Source organism: Mauremys mutica, chromosome 3 (assembly GCF_020497125.1).
Source record: "Mauremys mutica isolate MM-2020 ecotype Southern chromosome 3, ASM2049712v1, whole genome shotgun sequence".
Taxonomy (NCBI): domain Eukaryota; kingdom Metazoa; phylum Chordata; order Testudines; family Geoemydidae; genus Mauremys; species Mauremys mutica.
In genome coordinates, this window is record NC_059074.1 from 99,591,515 (window position 1) to 99,607,825 (window position 16,311).

Sequence of the window (16,311 nt, forward strand, 5' to 3'; positions counted from 1 at the left end):
AACAGAGCAAAGTCCAGACAAAGCAATAATGCTCGGAGCAAAGGGCAGAAAGTGTGTGTATGGGGAGGGGGGAAACAGAGAGAAAGGCCCAGAGCGTCTCTTTCAGCAAGAATGTTGCCGATGAGACTGGCCATGGGTTACACGCTGTCAGCATTTGCAAAGGAGCTGCCTGCCTGGATTATCTTCACTGGGATCTTCCTGCCAGTGGTTTTGCTCCTATTGTTGCTCATTGCCTACTTCAGGATCAAGCTGACAGAGGGTGAGTGAGACCCCTGGGGATGACACAGGGTGGAAAGATAAACCTCCTTGTATAATCAAATACATTTTACATATACTAAATAACCTGCAGTGAATAACGGAATCTGGGAATGGGCGACAGGGGATGGATCACTTGATGATTACCTGTTCTGTTCATTCCCTCTGGGGCACCTGGCATTGGCCACTATCTGAAGACAGGATACTGGGCTAGTTGGACCTTTGGTCTGATCCAATATGGCTGCTCTTATGTAAAAAGCAAAACCTGTCAAGCCTCCTGAAGCTGTTGTGCCACATTTAAACTGTTTCTCCAACCAGAAGATGGCTTATAGCCACAGTTCAGGACTTGGACTAAAACTACATTTAAGCCGCACAATTTTACTGACTGCGTGAACTGAAGCAGCAAAGAGCCATACTCATTTGTATTACAAATAACCATAAAGGAGAAAACATAGTGCAGCTAAACTACAAATCAGGTTCCTCTGCACCTTTGCTGCTCAAGCCTTCAGTGGGAGGTTAATAGTGATTGAGTCTTATGTCTATTTGCTCATTAAGTTGAATGTCTGCACTCCTGAAATAAAATTAAGAGCAGTGTACCTTCCCTTTTTACTGAGTGCATGGGTCAAGCTCCCCATCTGGCGTGTCACAGCTTTAGCCAGTCCATAATCAATTAGAGATCAATAGTAAGATTTTTTTTAACCCCTATGTCAGATACCAAAGACTGTGTGTGAGAGAGTGCGCCCACAAATGTGTGATTACCCACATATTGAACATTAGGCTCCAGAGTGCTAGAACAATCGAATGGCCCTTGTGCAAGAAAGGCCGTGGGATATCAGGACTGTTGCAGTAAAAGCTTGAATGATAAACATTTTAAAAAGGGACCTCCCAGGCTCTCGTGTGTGATTCCGACAAATTATCCATACAAGGAGACCTGTGCTGCATTCCTTCTCAGCTCATGTCATGGCTGCAGGTCAAGACTGAGCTGTAGTGGCAGACTGGCGCAGTGCTGCTTGCACTTCAGACTGCCAGGCTCAAGCCAAAGCTGTTTGGTCAGGCCAATGGACAGAAACTCCTTGATTTCTGTGGGTTTGGGATCAGGCCCTTAGCAAACAGAAAAGAGTAAATTCCTTGGGTGCTCCACAGTGAGTTCTCAGAGACCACAGATTCCATTGGATTCCAGTGTCTGGACTCTATAGGATGCAGTGTTTATTGGGCACAATGTACGTCAATACTCACTCACCAACGTTATCCAATAACACTTTTGCTGCTGCTATCAAGCTGACAGCCTGTTTTGCATTGGTTCTTCCTCTGTATACAGCATGTTAGAATTCAGCTACTGCTGTACTTGAGAAGTCTGTATTCATTATCTGAGGCAGAATGAGAGAGCACCTTGAATCTGATCAGGAGGACGTGTTAATTGTAAAGGGTGGCTAAGTACAATTTAAAGAGAAACACTGAAGCAGTCAAAATAGCAATGCCAGATTAGAAACCCCCCTCCACACAGTCTTAGACGTGCCAGTGATCAGTCAAACCTACCACAGGCAGTGCTCACTTTTCTAATCAACACTGACTGTGCATAGAACAACACTAGAGGAATTATCCAGACAGTCACCGGCACTGCACAGTTTGTTTTGAACACATGTTAATCCCATTATCACATGCACAATTCCACATTCAACAGATCAAATCTTCTTGACAAAGCACTAAAATCATCACTTTGGAGTAATTGTATCTGATGCCGTCTCTTCTACTTAGAATGTTTTTTTTGTTTTTTTTTTAATTGAGTTTTGGTGTAACTGAGATCAGCTGTCTTTGACTGTATCTGAGATGCCAGGTGGCACCATCACAAAGAGGGCTGTCAATTCTGTGTATCTGAATGAATTAGGAATTAGCACCCAAAGAAAAGCTAGTTGGTTTGCTGTGGCAGAGTCCTTCTCAGACCTCTTCATGAGGCTGTTGTGCCAGGAGGCTCCTCATTTTAGCTGCTTTCAGCACCACTCCCCCAGAGGAGCGTAACCCTAGTCCTCACATGGAGAGCTGTGATGATACTCTAGGCCTCACCTGTCAGGATAGGGCCATTCTAGGTAGACTCAGTACAATTAGAATCCTCTCTAGGGCACTCCATGTCAACAGTCATGAGTACTCTAACCACAGAGCTGCAGCTCAGAGCATAGTACCCAGCCCACCCATGGCCATAGACTCAGAGCTATAGCTAGTGTGACATGGGGCAGTGTCCTGGCTAGCACCTCTGACCACAAGGCTCTGAGGGCTATAACTAGGGTGCTGCACCCAGAGCCCCATCTCCTTGCCTCCCCTTCCAGGCAGCAAGAGGCACCAACTGCCAGAGCTGGGCACCCCATTAGAGACCATGGGCCAGAGCCACAAAAGGGCTTAGGTGCCTTACTGCCATGATAAGCACCTGAGGGAAGGGATAGAGCTCAGTGGTTTGAGTATTGGCCTGCTAAACCCAGGGTTGTGAGTTCAATCCTTGAAGGGGCCATTTGGGGATCTGGGGCAAAAAATCTGTCTAGGGATTGGTCCTGCCTTGAGCAGCAGGTTGGACTAGATGACCTCCTTAGGTCCCTTCTAACCCTGATATTCTATGAAATCCCTGAAAGTCCAATATTTTCAGTGCCACTGAGATTCTCAAAATCTTTGCTCAGCTGCCACCCTACCTCGCTGGTGCCCAAAGTCCCCTTGAGTCTATATTTTTGCTACTGACCTGCCCGAGGTGCCTATATCTTGCTGGCTGGGCATGTGCATAGCTGCCTCAATCCTGACCCCTCCCAGCAGCTCAATGCCTAACTCACCCCAAAGCACCAGCCAGATGCTCAGACGAGGTGAGCCACCAGCTCTCTCATGTGTGGGGATTTGAACACGCCTAACTCCCCACAAAATGGCTGGGAGGGAGTGAACTGGTGGCCTCCCTTATAACCTTTAGCCCAGGGGTCCAGCTGCTCATCCATGATGGGGAAAACCTTGATTGAATTCCTCCCTCTGCCTGATGTGGAGAAGGGATTTGAACTGGGGTTTCTTACCTCCCAGGTGGATCTCTAACTACTGGGCTAGAGAGTCATTCTCTCTGGCCCAATTAATACTTAATTGTTTAAGTATTTCATACCCAGAAGAACCGCTTTAACAGGAGATATTGAAAGTGAGCCATGCCAGAATACCCCATAGGTCTGTTGTTAAGGCACTCCCATGAGAGCAGGGAGACCCCCCAGCTCAAAGCCCTGCTCATATCAGGCAGATGGGGGAACTGAACCAGTGCCTCTCTCACATGAGCCCCCTAACCACTGAGCTAAATGTTTAATGGAGGGTCATGTCCTTCCTCCCTCCCAGCCCTTTTGTGTGGAGTTAGGCTGGAGTGCTGCCACCTTACTTGCAAGGAAGGGTTTCAATGCCAGACTCCAGCAGAGGATTCACAGCTGAGGATCCCAGGCAGATATAGGCATCTCCCTCTATCCTGGACTCAGGCACCTAACTCCTTGACGGGGCAGGGCTTAGGATGCACCCTATCCTCAGCATCTGCGCCTGGCTAACTTACGCACCTGCCCACTAAGTATGCTGGCTTCTGTGGATCCCATTCACCTGTCTTGCGCCATGCATTGTACAGGAAGCCTAGGCACCTCACTCAGGGTTTGTGGATTCCACTGAGTGACTAGCTACTGCAATGTTGAGCATTGCAACCCTGAGTCCCTTTATGAATTTAGCCTTATCGACCCAGAGCAGCCCCAGCAGGAAGCAGCCAGATTTCCCAGTCAGCAGCCACAATTCCCCAACCAGTTCAGGACAAGGCGCAGCCTGGGTAGAGTCTCCTGAATTATCTAGATGCCAGTCCAAGTAGATGCCAGAGCCCACTGGGGCACAGCAATTCCTCTGTTTCCAAAGCTTGTTCCATGCTCTAGCTGTGTTTCAGGCTTAAGTTCTGGTAATCAGGATGTTTGTTGTAGTCATTATGTAAATAAGGTGATACATATTCAAAGATGCAAAATAGGGAAATATACCATTTGCATAACATCTCCAGGTTTCTGAACTTTCGGCCTTAACAAAAGTGTGTGTAAATGCACAAACTATGTTACCTGCCAAGCTGCTAAAACAGTTATTCAAGCAGTCCCTTGTTCGACATGCACTTTTCAGACACTGACCATATCAGTGAAGCCCATTCTCTTTGCTTCAGTCAGTTCGGTCTTTGCCTCTCTGACTAAAAATAATTTGTAGCTACTGACAACAGAAAACCGACCATACACTGTGGTACCAAAACATGACACTATACAGATATATCAAACGTGAGGAAGCTGAAGTGTTGAGGTGCTACGAGAAATACCCAATACCGGTATTACCATAGAGAGGTGGTGTAATGGGAGAACAGGAGATGGCCAATGAAGTCCAATTATTGTGAAAGTGAATATTTATATTCGACTTTTCTTGAAATACAAACAAAGGCTCTCTCTTTTAGTAAAGAGCCATCTCGGTGACTGTGTATTAAATATACCTCAGCATTAAGGTAAACCTAGTGCAGTGCTTTCCAACCTTTTTGATAGCATAATCCCTTTTTCCATACTGGGACACCCTCCCTTGGCCATGTAGCTGGGATGTAGCCAGGATTCCCACTCTCATTTATCAATATGGGAAGGGCAGGGTGATCACAAGCCCTCATAGGTTGAGTCCATGCCATTGTTTTAAGTAACATTTCTTCTCGTTAGGGGGGAAAAAGAAGCCATGATGTTCAAGGCTGTGTCACTGATTGCTGAAGGCACACTCACTCTTGCTGTCCTAGAGAGTCATTACAGTACCAGTATCATCACTCTGAAAGTGCTTTGGGATTATCACATCTCTGAAGGTCTTTATGTAAAACCAGATGTTTAAATGTACTGCTAAAGTTTAGGATTTTGTTCACCTTCAGGTTTGGAGTTTGTTAAGGCAACTGGTGTTTTCTAACATCACACAAAGCAGTAATCAGTGGACTAATTGGCAGAGGAGTTCGCCAAAGGGATCTAGAACCTTTTATTATATATTGCCAGTAAAGACTGTGACTAAAAACCACAAGGCCATCAAATGTTAGGTGAAAAATTCAGTTCAGTTTCAAGTGGACACATGTATATGGTGCCATTTTCAAAAGAGCCTTTTGGCACCCAGTTCTCTGTGCCTCCGTTTCCCCTCTCCAGGCTTTAGACACCTCCATTTCCTGCACTTAAGCCAATTTCCAAATCTTCAATTTATTTAATTCTCTTGCCAAATTGTAAAGACTTCGTGTCTCCCTTCTGCAATACACAAGAAATCCAAAAAATCCCCCAAACTTCCAGCAACCTCATATTGAATCTTCAGCCTGACTCCAGGCTCAAGAGGCCTTCTGCCTCTCGTGTCAGGGGATTTTCATTCTGCACTTTTCAGTGGCCTTCCTGTGCCTGAGGTTCCAGTCCAGGAACCCAGTAGTAATCAGAGAAGTTCCACCAACTCAGGGATAGCTCAGTGGTTTGAGCATTGGCCTGCTAAACCCAGGGTTGTGAGTTCAATCCTTGAGGGGGCCACTTAGGGATCAGGGGCAGAAATTGGTCCTGCTAGTGAAGGCAGGGGGCTGGACTCAATGACCTTTCAAGGTCCCTTCCAGTTCTAGGAGATTGGTATATCTCCAATTATTACCTATTACCAGTGCTTCACTCTGCTGGCCACTTCTTATCTAGGCTTGTCTCCAAGTCTCTCTCAGCCCCTTGCTCAGATCTCTAATAACCCCCTTAGCAGGGCTTCTGAAATCCAGTCAATCCCTTTTCTTCATGGCTTATCAATTACTTTCATATCAGGGTTCCAGCTCTGGGTTTACTGGCACTCCTAGACTCTCCTTCCCAGCTCTTTACAGAGAGACTCCTAAGCACTTCCAACTATCTACCCCTGGCTTACAGCAAGAGAGCCCTCCCGCTCCCAATAGGTCTCTGGTACTTCTGAGCAGGCTCTCTCTTTAAGAGGCCCTACCCCCAGGCTATCATCATGTGATCCTGATCATCTGATCCACCCACCAAACCAAGTCCATCACATGGGGGCTGGTTAACTGCGCACAGGCAGGGCTGAGCACAACTCTTCTGAAGGACCAGTCCAACCCGTGACAGGGCCTTAGGCATTCAGGAGGAGCTGGGTGCCTCATTCATTGAGACCCCCTTGAAAACACCATCCACATTACCAAAATCAGTGTCTGCTTGTTCAATTTTCAAACGCTGTCTTGCACTTTCTCCCACGCTGCCCTTCAAGCACAAGGCGGCCTCATTGTCCTCCTCCTAATTCCCCCTTTAAGATGCCTTTTGTGTGAGGCCTCAGAAAACTCAGCAATGGTGAAACAGCTTGTGTGCTGTGACCAGTTTTTTATGCTAACCAGTTTTGTCTCATTGTTACTTTGTTCTCCCTGTTTGTTTGCTGTAGCCCTCTGTTGTGTCTTACCTTACACTGGATTGTAGGCTCCATGGGGCAGGGAATGTCTTTTTGTTCTCTGCATGTACAGCACCTAGCGTAATAGGGCTCTGGCCAGTGACTGGGGCCCCTAGGTACTATCAGAACACAAAATAAAATATCACCATTAGCACAACTGGCCAAGACTCAGAGTCTGATCTAAAGCCCAATGAAGTAAATAGGATTCTTTCCTTTTACTTCTTTAAGTTTTGGATCAGGCCTTCAATGGGCATGTAGTCTTAACTACCTTCTCATGCCCAGAAGGTTCCTTCAGCAGTGTTGGTAAGCTTACCCTACTGTCACCTTTCCTATGTAACAAGTTCAGAGCTGCTAATTAACACAACTGTTTCTGCTTTTCAGTTAACGAGGAATTGGCCATGGCCGATGATCCCACAAATGCCATCCTGAACTTCCACATCCAGTACCAGAAACTGAGATCTGAAAGAAAGAGATTAATCAAAAGGACATAATGACATTTAAGGGAGGTTCGCCTCAGAAAACAGGTTCAACACGAGCAGTCAACTCAGGAGGTTTAAAAATAACCTGCTGTATTACAAAAGTCATGGGGGAAACAAAATGGTGGGAAGTTAGTGCAGAACAGTACAAATGAAGCAGCTGCTGCTATCTGAAAAGGCCTTGTAACAGTTTTGCTTTCTCTACATGATACTTAGTAAGCAACACTTTTCTGAACTCATCAGCACCTGTGACTAAATGCAACGTACTTTATCGGTTGGCTTCGGAGACACAGCATTTGGAAAAAAACCTCATTGCTCACTATTCCTTAGATGCCTATATCAAGTAGAAATAGCTATAGGAGTGTCTTCACGTGACAGCTGAAGTCTGTGTAGGTCAATGAATCAGCAGCAGTCTTGTTGAATCACAGGTGCACAAACAGCAGGCTAACACGAATTAGGTTTTTTTTAAACCTACATATTGACAAAAGCATGCTCTCTGAACTGATGAGAAACTATAGAAGAACTTGAAAAGTGAAAGACAATAGTGATGGAAGGAAAAAAAAGGATTTCATTTATTTTTTCTGTTTCATATTTTACTAAACTCACCTCCAGTTCATACTGTATTATATTCTGTTTGAGACACAGAGCTGGTACACCTGCCACCAAACCAAATACCAAACCATGGAAAGAAGCAACAAATATCTTCTTAAAGGGTCTGAGTTATTTTAGTTTGGAAGCACAAAGAAGAACTCTTACAATACTTAAATAAGGGGATGATTTTTTAAACTAACCGGTGTAAATATGTTGTGAAATTCCCTTTCTCCATCCTGTTTTTTCATTAGTTGGAAACATATTTTATGTTCAATGTAATTATAAATATGGCTTCATTGCCATGTGTCTGAAACAGATCACATTACAAGAATGTACCAGTGGCCATTATTAGAAGAAAGCACCTAAGAAGCCAAATAGCAATCAACTTTACCATGCACAAAGTCTTCTCTGTATTAGAATTTAGTCTCATTCCCATTGCTTCAAATTCATGACAAATGGCATTGCTTTACATTTCCACACACAGTTTACTGTACATTGTACTGTATTATAACTGCATATGCAGAAGGGGGCTGAATTAAGTCTGCAGGGCAACGTTCATACTGGCATTTCCTAACTTGTGCATGTTTGACTTTGCAACCTTTAATTCTTAACTTTGTATTTCCTAATACGGTTTCATTTGAGAATAACCATAACTAACATTAAATAAAGGGGCTTTTTTTTGGTTTGAGAATTTAAATTGGGACTGAGCAAGAATTATATGCATGTATTCAGATCAAGCCACGAAAGTGGAATATTACGAGTGGCGACTACATATATTGATACATTTTCTAATGTCTTCTAGCCCTGATAAAAGGAAAAAGGTTTATCCAGCTTTCTTTCAGAACAGGCTATTTACTTTTATAGTCTCCGCAGAATGTGGACTAGATCCATTGAATGTCAAACAACCTTTGTGTAATTGTAGAGAATCCAAACTTCACGTTACTTTACAAACTCTACCAATTTAATATGCAATTTCTTCATTCAGTCAATAAAATAATTTCACTGGTCAACACAAAGAGTTATGTTAAAGGGTTCTCATATTGTGTACAATATAAATTGGCCCCCAGCTGCACATCCCATAAATATTCATAAACTCATTTCTGACATTACCATATGGTTAAATAATGTAACTCCCTTATGCTTGTTTAATACACCTTCAATATTTTGCATGATGATATAAGTAGAGGCTGTGAAAAAAACCTGAAATGTACATCCCCCTCACCCCAGTAACCTCCAGTGGATAGTGCAGATTTTCAGTGAGAGGAGCCAGTATTTCCAGAGGTCACGCTTAGTATTAACATGTAATCATTTAGGGCAGGACTATTGGTTCAGTGGGAGCAGAGTTAGACCAATGCTGATAGATACAAAGGGTAAGATTTGCAAAAGCTAAGTGGGCTTTCATTAGCTATAGCTAGGCTTGGCAGAATTAATTATCAATATTGTCCACCCTTAAAAATCAAATCGTCAACATCGCATGTCAAAACATACAACGTAAATACCTTTAAAATCAAACTCTAGTAAATTTTCAAGCAAAATTTTTCTTGGCCTAGCTGTACATTTGTCAGTTTCCATGTGCACATTGAAGTTGATGTTTACTGATATTTACCAATAAGAATCTAATCCTTCCAAGCCGAGATCTAGCTGTTACCTTGATGAACAAACTTATATCCTGTATAAAATTAGTGCTAAAGAAGTACACCCATCCTTATGAATGCAGCATGTTGAAAAGTCACGTCTGGCGTGTTTTGATTAAGTCCAGACAGAGCATCTTGAAAGGATGAAGAATCTAAGTTAGAATGTGAGACAGAGGAGGCAGTGATTGAGCTACAGATTCCTCTGGCAACTGAATGGGATGGGAACTTGCCTTAGGGGACGTCTACATTGCAAATAGATGCCTGCAGTTGGCCCTTTCCATCCGACTCAGGCTCATGGGGTTGGGTTAAGGGGCTGTTTAATTGCTTGGGCTGGAGCTCTGAGACCATGGGCAGAAGGTGAAGCTTCCCCTTGGGGAGTCTAGCCCCCTGCCTTGCCTCTTCTGGCAGAGGCACAGCCCCCCCATGGCCCCATCCAGGGCAAGGGGGGCAGAGAGCTCAGCCCTAGCCTGGGTCCAGCTCTTAGTCTCATCCAGGAGCACAGCAGAGCGCATTGCCCTGGCTGGAGCTCGGAGCCCCTCCCCTGTTCAGCCACTTTCACCTGTAGTCACACCCATGGCCCCACCCCATCCCACCCCCACTCCATCTCTTCCTCCCAAAGCCCTGCCCCCTGCTTTTTCCTCCCCCCCTCCACTGCAGCCCCAAGACTGAAAAAGCTCTGGTGCCATGGCAGGGAGCAAGTGCTCTTCCAGCCCTGGGGCTGTGGCAGTGGTGCTGGAACAGTTTTTGGAGTGGGGGTGCTACGAGTTCCACATTTTGGGACATTTTATCATGCAAACCTCACAAATCTAGTGAAAAACCATAGGTGCTTCAGAAAAGCACCTCTTCCAACTTGTTTGTACGTAAAATCCCCGAAGACTTCCCTTAAATGCAAACCTCTCCATTTTGACCCATTTTTCAGCTCACCTTGTTGCTTCTTGGCTGACAAGCCTTTCCAGTTTATTATGCTAATTTCTCCTATTCCATCCTGGGCTGCAGTTAATGAAAAGTCTTTTCTATTATTTAATTGACAGAGTGCCTCCATTATCTTTGCATGAAAGGAGATGTTACATAGGTTGCCAGTTTTCAGCATATTGTGACAAGTAATTACAAAAACACCCAAGTGCTTTATATTGTTTGACATTAAAATATAAGTTAACATACCAGTTATTGGTGACTTACATTATCCAGCTTGTATTAAGTAAGGGCTGATCCTGCCTCACTCTCCCACACCATATTCTCTGCCAACAATGAGCCCAAAAAGCAGTGGAAATGCTGTGGTCCCACTGGGACAGTAGTTGGCCATGGAGTCCACATGGGGAATACTACATCCTAGGTGCACTTCAGGGTATTGTTTTGTTCCACCGCATTGAGCGGAGGTTGTTGTTGGGGGGGGGGGGAAGACACCATGGTGCAAGGATAAGTGCCACACCCTTATTCATCATATCAAGGTCAAGCTTTTTGTCATATTCCAAGACCCTTCAAACCCTCCCCTCTCTACTTATTTTGTTTTTTTAGTGTTGCCACATTGTTGGAACTCTAGTAATACAAATAATACTTAGCAGTGATATAAGAATTTTCACGGACAACTTGTGGTGAAAACGTGATGGATGGGCTTCAAAATTTTGGTAAGTCTTTTGCTGGTGTCAGGTATCAGCAATGCAAATTTTATCTATATCCAGTGGGTTTTGTTAGTGTGTGTACAGCATATGTTAGATGTGCAATAGTAACAAGATGTGTTAAAGATGATAAAATGTCCCCAAAATGTGGAACTTGTAGCACCCCCATTCCAAAATTCAACATAGCATTAAAACTCTATTCAATTGTCTAGAGAGAAAAATAATTGCTTTAAGCAGTCCTATGATCCATTTGTTACTTGTAGACCATAATGTAGACCATACTCCATGAAGTCAACAGGGCAAGGTGCTTCTTAACATACGGAATGGTATAACATGTGGCCCTTTGCCAGCAATGGTAGATTTCTTTACTGAACGATGGAAATTGGCATTGCAACACTGAGGCCCATTCATTACTCTGTGTCAGCAACTCGTCAGGCCTGACAAACTCACTGCACCTAACTGTTGTCATAATCTGTATCTGAAAGGTGTCATGTAAGGTATTGTAGGCAAACTGGTAACATGTTGGGTCTCCAAAAATCACTGTGTGGTGTGTGTACAGGGTATGTACAAAGAGTAATGGATATGTGCTAGAATTATGTTCTTAAAACGTTTGGCAAGCAAGCCATAAGCCCAGTCTGACCTAGACAAAGGAATGTGTATTAGCTTGTCTGACCAGCCTGGTCATCAGGCAGACACAATTAAGGTACATTTCCATGCAAGGTTTGGGAAAAAACCCACCATCAGGAGAGCAAGGAAGGAAAAATGAACATTTAATCTACACAGGAGATGGAGACTGCACCACATGAAGTCTTCCTGCCTCTTGAAACAGGGTGAATGAACTTTGGGAGATATAAGTAGAAACAGAAAGCCATTTTGGTATCTATCACTTGAGAGATTAAAAGGGCCAGTGTTCTTGATATCATAGAATGTGGGATCCTTCAAAGAAGAGGGATGAAGTCTCTAGGAACTGAGTTTAGATGAGAAAACTGCTTAGGCAAGTATTGTAACTTGATAAAATTATGTGATAAATGTTTACTTTTGTTTTCGTGTAACCCTTTCTATCTTTATTCCTTATACTTGGTATCACTTAATCCTATGTCTTTTTGTTAAATAAACTTGTTTTACTTTACTATAAACCAATTCAGTGCATTGATTGAAATAAGAGTCATTGTCAAACCCAAATTAAATTAATGAGCTGCAGTGTATTGTCTTTTTAAAGGAACAATGAACTTCACTTCTGTGAATGTTCCAGGACAGGGCTGGACGCTACAGGGAGTCATCTCTGGGGAACCTGAGAGTTGGAGTTCATTGTTATTTGCAAAGCAAAGCTTGGACTGGCAGAGTCCTGAAGATTTTGCTGGCAAGGCAGACAAGCTGGTGTGTCAGGGAGTTGTGACACAGCTTAGCAGTGGCAAAATTCTCATTTCCTGAGGCTGAGGGGGTAACAGTAACTCACTATTCTGGGAACCCCAGCAGACTGTCACATTGGCAGATGATTTGGGGAAAATTTGAGAATGGGAGTGTGTGGGGTCACTTTCCAAAAAGTAACTAGGCAGTTGAAGCCAGGGTGTGACCTGCATACTTGTCTACTGGCTGTTGGGGTCAGGGCTGTAAGCCACAGCAGCAGAGCATTTAAGGCACCCAGAGTTGCAGGCAGGCAGTGATACAACTGCTTACTGGTCTGGGTTTAAACCCCAATGCATCAGAGAGGGGCCAATTAGAGAAGACATGAAAGTCACTGGCACTGTAATAGAAAGAAGAAAAGCGGGAATATTGAATAATATGGTCTCAAGTCAGACAGCAACGAAGCCTCCAACTAATTACTTTTGAAAGCTCCCTACTTTTTATACCTAATAATGCCTCAAGAGTTCCAGTTATTTCCCAGTTGGTTTGCTCACTTTAAAAACAGCCAGCATCTTCCAAATGTTTGTGTGTCCGACTAAGTGCCACAAATACTGTGCATTTTACATCAAAAATAAGAAAAATGACATGTAGAGAATAAACAAACTTTATTTTATAACAGTATTACAGAAAGCAAAATATCACTTAATACAACTTCAAGCTGCTATAAATCTAATTTGGCATCTTAACTATACACAGAGTCAACAGCAAAGAAATTGACATAGTTAACAGGGTTTCTATACAGGTTTCCCCAGTGGCAGCCTCAACAAATGGTGTTGCTTTTTTATTACCTACAAGAATGGACCCACACCTTTCCCTTAGTATCCTAAAAACCTGTATGGATCATTAAACTATCTGAAACATATACCTGCTCAACATCAGAAATGTCAGTTCTAACATGTAGACAATGAGGTTTAATAGAAAGCAAGCATTCTACACATGTACTTGAAAGGGAAGTGCTGAAGTTTGGAAACGTTAAGAAAAAAGCACTAAGGTTTTAAGCTGCCTGGGTCATCTTTTATTGGAAGGGCAGAAAGCATTTTTTTCCATCCTTCCTTATCTGGAATGTTGTAGACAGCAAAGTGTCTGTGAAGAGTTGAGCATTGGCACTGCAGTGCAAAGATTTCTAACACACAGTGCTCAATCAGAAGAAACTCGTTTATAACTCTCTCTCTTCTATAGACTATCAGCACCTGTTCCTCACAGAAAGGAGGAGACCCTCAGAACAGAAAGAGTTATAAGGTGTTAGTAAAAAAAATCCATCCACTCAAAGCAAAATTCTCAATTTTTTTTTCAAATTGTATGAAATGTTTTGTTTTTACCAAAAAAAATTCTCTATTTTTATGTTATCTGATAAAGTGTATTTACCTGAATAATCTGAGAAAAATCTGTAAATTACTCCAGTAACAGACTTGAGTTGAAATATTTGGAAAAAACTACATCTAAATTAGTCAAAGATTCTCCTTTCTGCACAACTTCACCTGTTCCAGTGAACAGTGCTATCAGAATACTTTTTGTTCACTCTCATATGATCAAGAATCATTTATAAAAATGGCAGGTAGTTGTGCAAATAAAGCAATCCCTCTAAAACCTCAAAAAAGCTAAGAATGTTAAGTGGTTATAAAAATAAACAAGAAAGATGTAAGGGGACTATATAGACCAGGGTAGTTAAGGTAGTGTTTGGTGTTGGCATTTCAACCTTGAGTGTCTGGTCATTGTTGCTAGGCCTGGTGAATTCAATGCAGTAGTGGTAGTGTCACCAACTTGGAATGGTCAAAGTTCTTCATGGTCACAAAGTGGATGGGGTTTTTTTATTCTAAAAAAAAGAAAATAAGATTATGTAAATATTCATGAAGAAGGCAGTCTTAAAACACAATATTACCTATAAGAACATTAGAACAATATACTGGGTCAGACCAAAGGTCCATCTAGCCCAGTATCCTGTCTTCCAACAGTAGCCAGTACAAGGTGCTTCAGAAGGAATGAACAGAACAGGGAATCATCAAGTGATCCATCCCCTGTTGCCCATTCCCAGCTTCTGGCACACAGAGGGTAGGAGAGCCCGGAGGTTGTTTTCCCATGCAGATCTTTCATTTCAGCAGAACTTCCTGAGTGATACAAGAGCTCCCGCCTCCCCATTCATAGGATAAATTGCTTAGTGTGTGGTCATATCTTGCTGCACTAGCACACTTGCTGTTTCCTGTAAATCCCTCACACCAATTCCCTTGAGATTCAATAGTTTGTGTCTCAGGGCTTGTCTAGACTACTGCGGTAAGTCGATCTAAGTTCTGCTACTTAGCTGGGTTGACGTAGCTTAAACTGACTTATCGTGGTGTCTACATCGCACTGCACTGATGTGAGACGCTCGCCCATTGACTTCCCTTCCTCTTCTCGGACTGGTGGATTACTGGAGTCAATCGAAGAGTGCTCTGCGATCAATTGAGCGGTTTTTCACTAGATCTGCTAAATCAACACCCACTGCATCAATTGCAGCAGCACCGATCTACCGGTAAGTGTAGACCGGACCCGAGTCTATTGCAGCTCGTACTATTTTTCTCTTTGTGACATTTAATAGTTCTTTTAAAAAAAAAGTCTGCTGAAATTTCTATGCTACAACTTACTGGACAAATTTATGATTTCAATGAATAAGTTCTAGGTATCCAGGTGTGTGTTTTTGCATCTCTATCAGCAAATGCAAGAGTATATATCAAGAATTCTCCTCCAATCGTAGCTAGGGCAGAGCCTTAACTGGTCTAGGTGCAATAATCAAGACTGGATGCCTTTCTGCAAGGTATGCTTTAGTTAAACACAAGTTACTGGGCTCGTAGAGTGGTAACTGGATGAAAATAAATGTCCAGTGATATATAGGAGGTCAGAATAGACAATCTAATAGTCCCTTCTGGCATTAAGATCTATGAATGGAAGCATGTACAAATGAAAGCTGGGAAGAGGACTGTTATTTAGAATTCCTTCACACTGGTCCTATCTGACTCCCATATAATCCTTTCAGAGCAACAGCTATGATGGAATTGCTGCACTCATTCTGTAGCAGGCAAGCACCCTCAAATGTGGCAAAAGACTGCTTTGTAACTACTGGGGACAGTTTTATACATGCACTATGTATGTCAGACCTTTCCAAAATTAATAGTGATCTTAATAGGCACAAAGGACTCTGCTGATTTGCTTGCAGGATCTTCTCTTCCTCTATGCTGCACTTTGACAAAAGATTTTATTACTCTCTTTTCTCAATGAAAATCAATTTCACAGCTGGTCATCACTTCATTTCCTTTCAGTGGAATCACAGCATGGCCCCCTCATGTCAAGATAATTTCCTCTTCCCACAACACATGCCCAGGAGATTCTCATAAGGAAAAGTGTTACTTTTTCTTCTTATGCTGGGTCATTCATTGGCCAGGTACATTACTTGGATTTGGGTAACACCCAAAACTTGTTAATTGTTTGAACACATCAAAAAAGAGGCAGTCCTTGCCCAAAGATCTTAAAATCTATACAGACAACGCAAAAACAATAAAATCACTTGATAAACTAGACAAGAAGCTAGAAAATCTTAGTTTCCATGTGGATCAGATTACTTGGGGGAATACCTCAGTTTTTGAGCTCTGTGCAATGTAGGAGGTTAATACCTGCCACCTCTTGTCCTTCTGTTCTAGTGGTTCTCAACCCATGGCCTACTTGCGCACAGGTGCGGCCCATGTGACATCCTCAGGGCCACAGAGATAGTATATATATTGTGTGGATGAAGCACACAACACACAGAGTTGCACATGCAGCCTACAATGGTAAATAGGTTGAGAACCACTGTTCTACTCAGATTTATCTGTACGGACTCATTGTGAGCAGAAATGTAGCAGTTTCCACCCAGACGCTTAAGAAAGGATATTCCTTTTCATGTTCTTTCTA

General features: G+C 42.9%; 1 long non-coding RNA gene across 1 annotated transcript; it reads left to right on the forward strand.

Moving 5' to 3' along the window:
• Positions 1-52: 52 nt before the first annotated feature.
• LOC123367231 lies at positions 53-12,125 on the forward strand. Its single transcript, XR_006578369.1, has 2 exons — positions 53-259; positions 7,054-12,125. It is a non-coding gene; the product is annotated as an uncharacterized LOC123367231 (long non-coding RNA).
• The last annotated feature ends 4,186 nt before the right edge of the window (positions 12,126-16,311 follow it).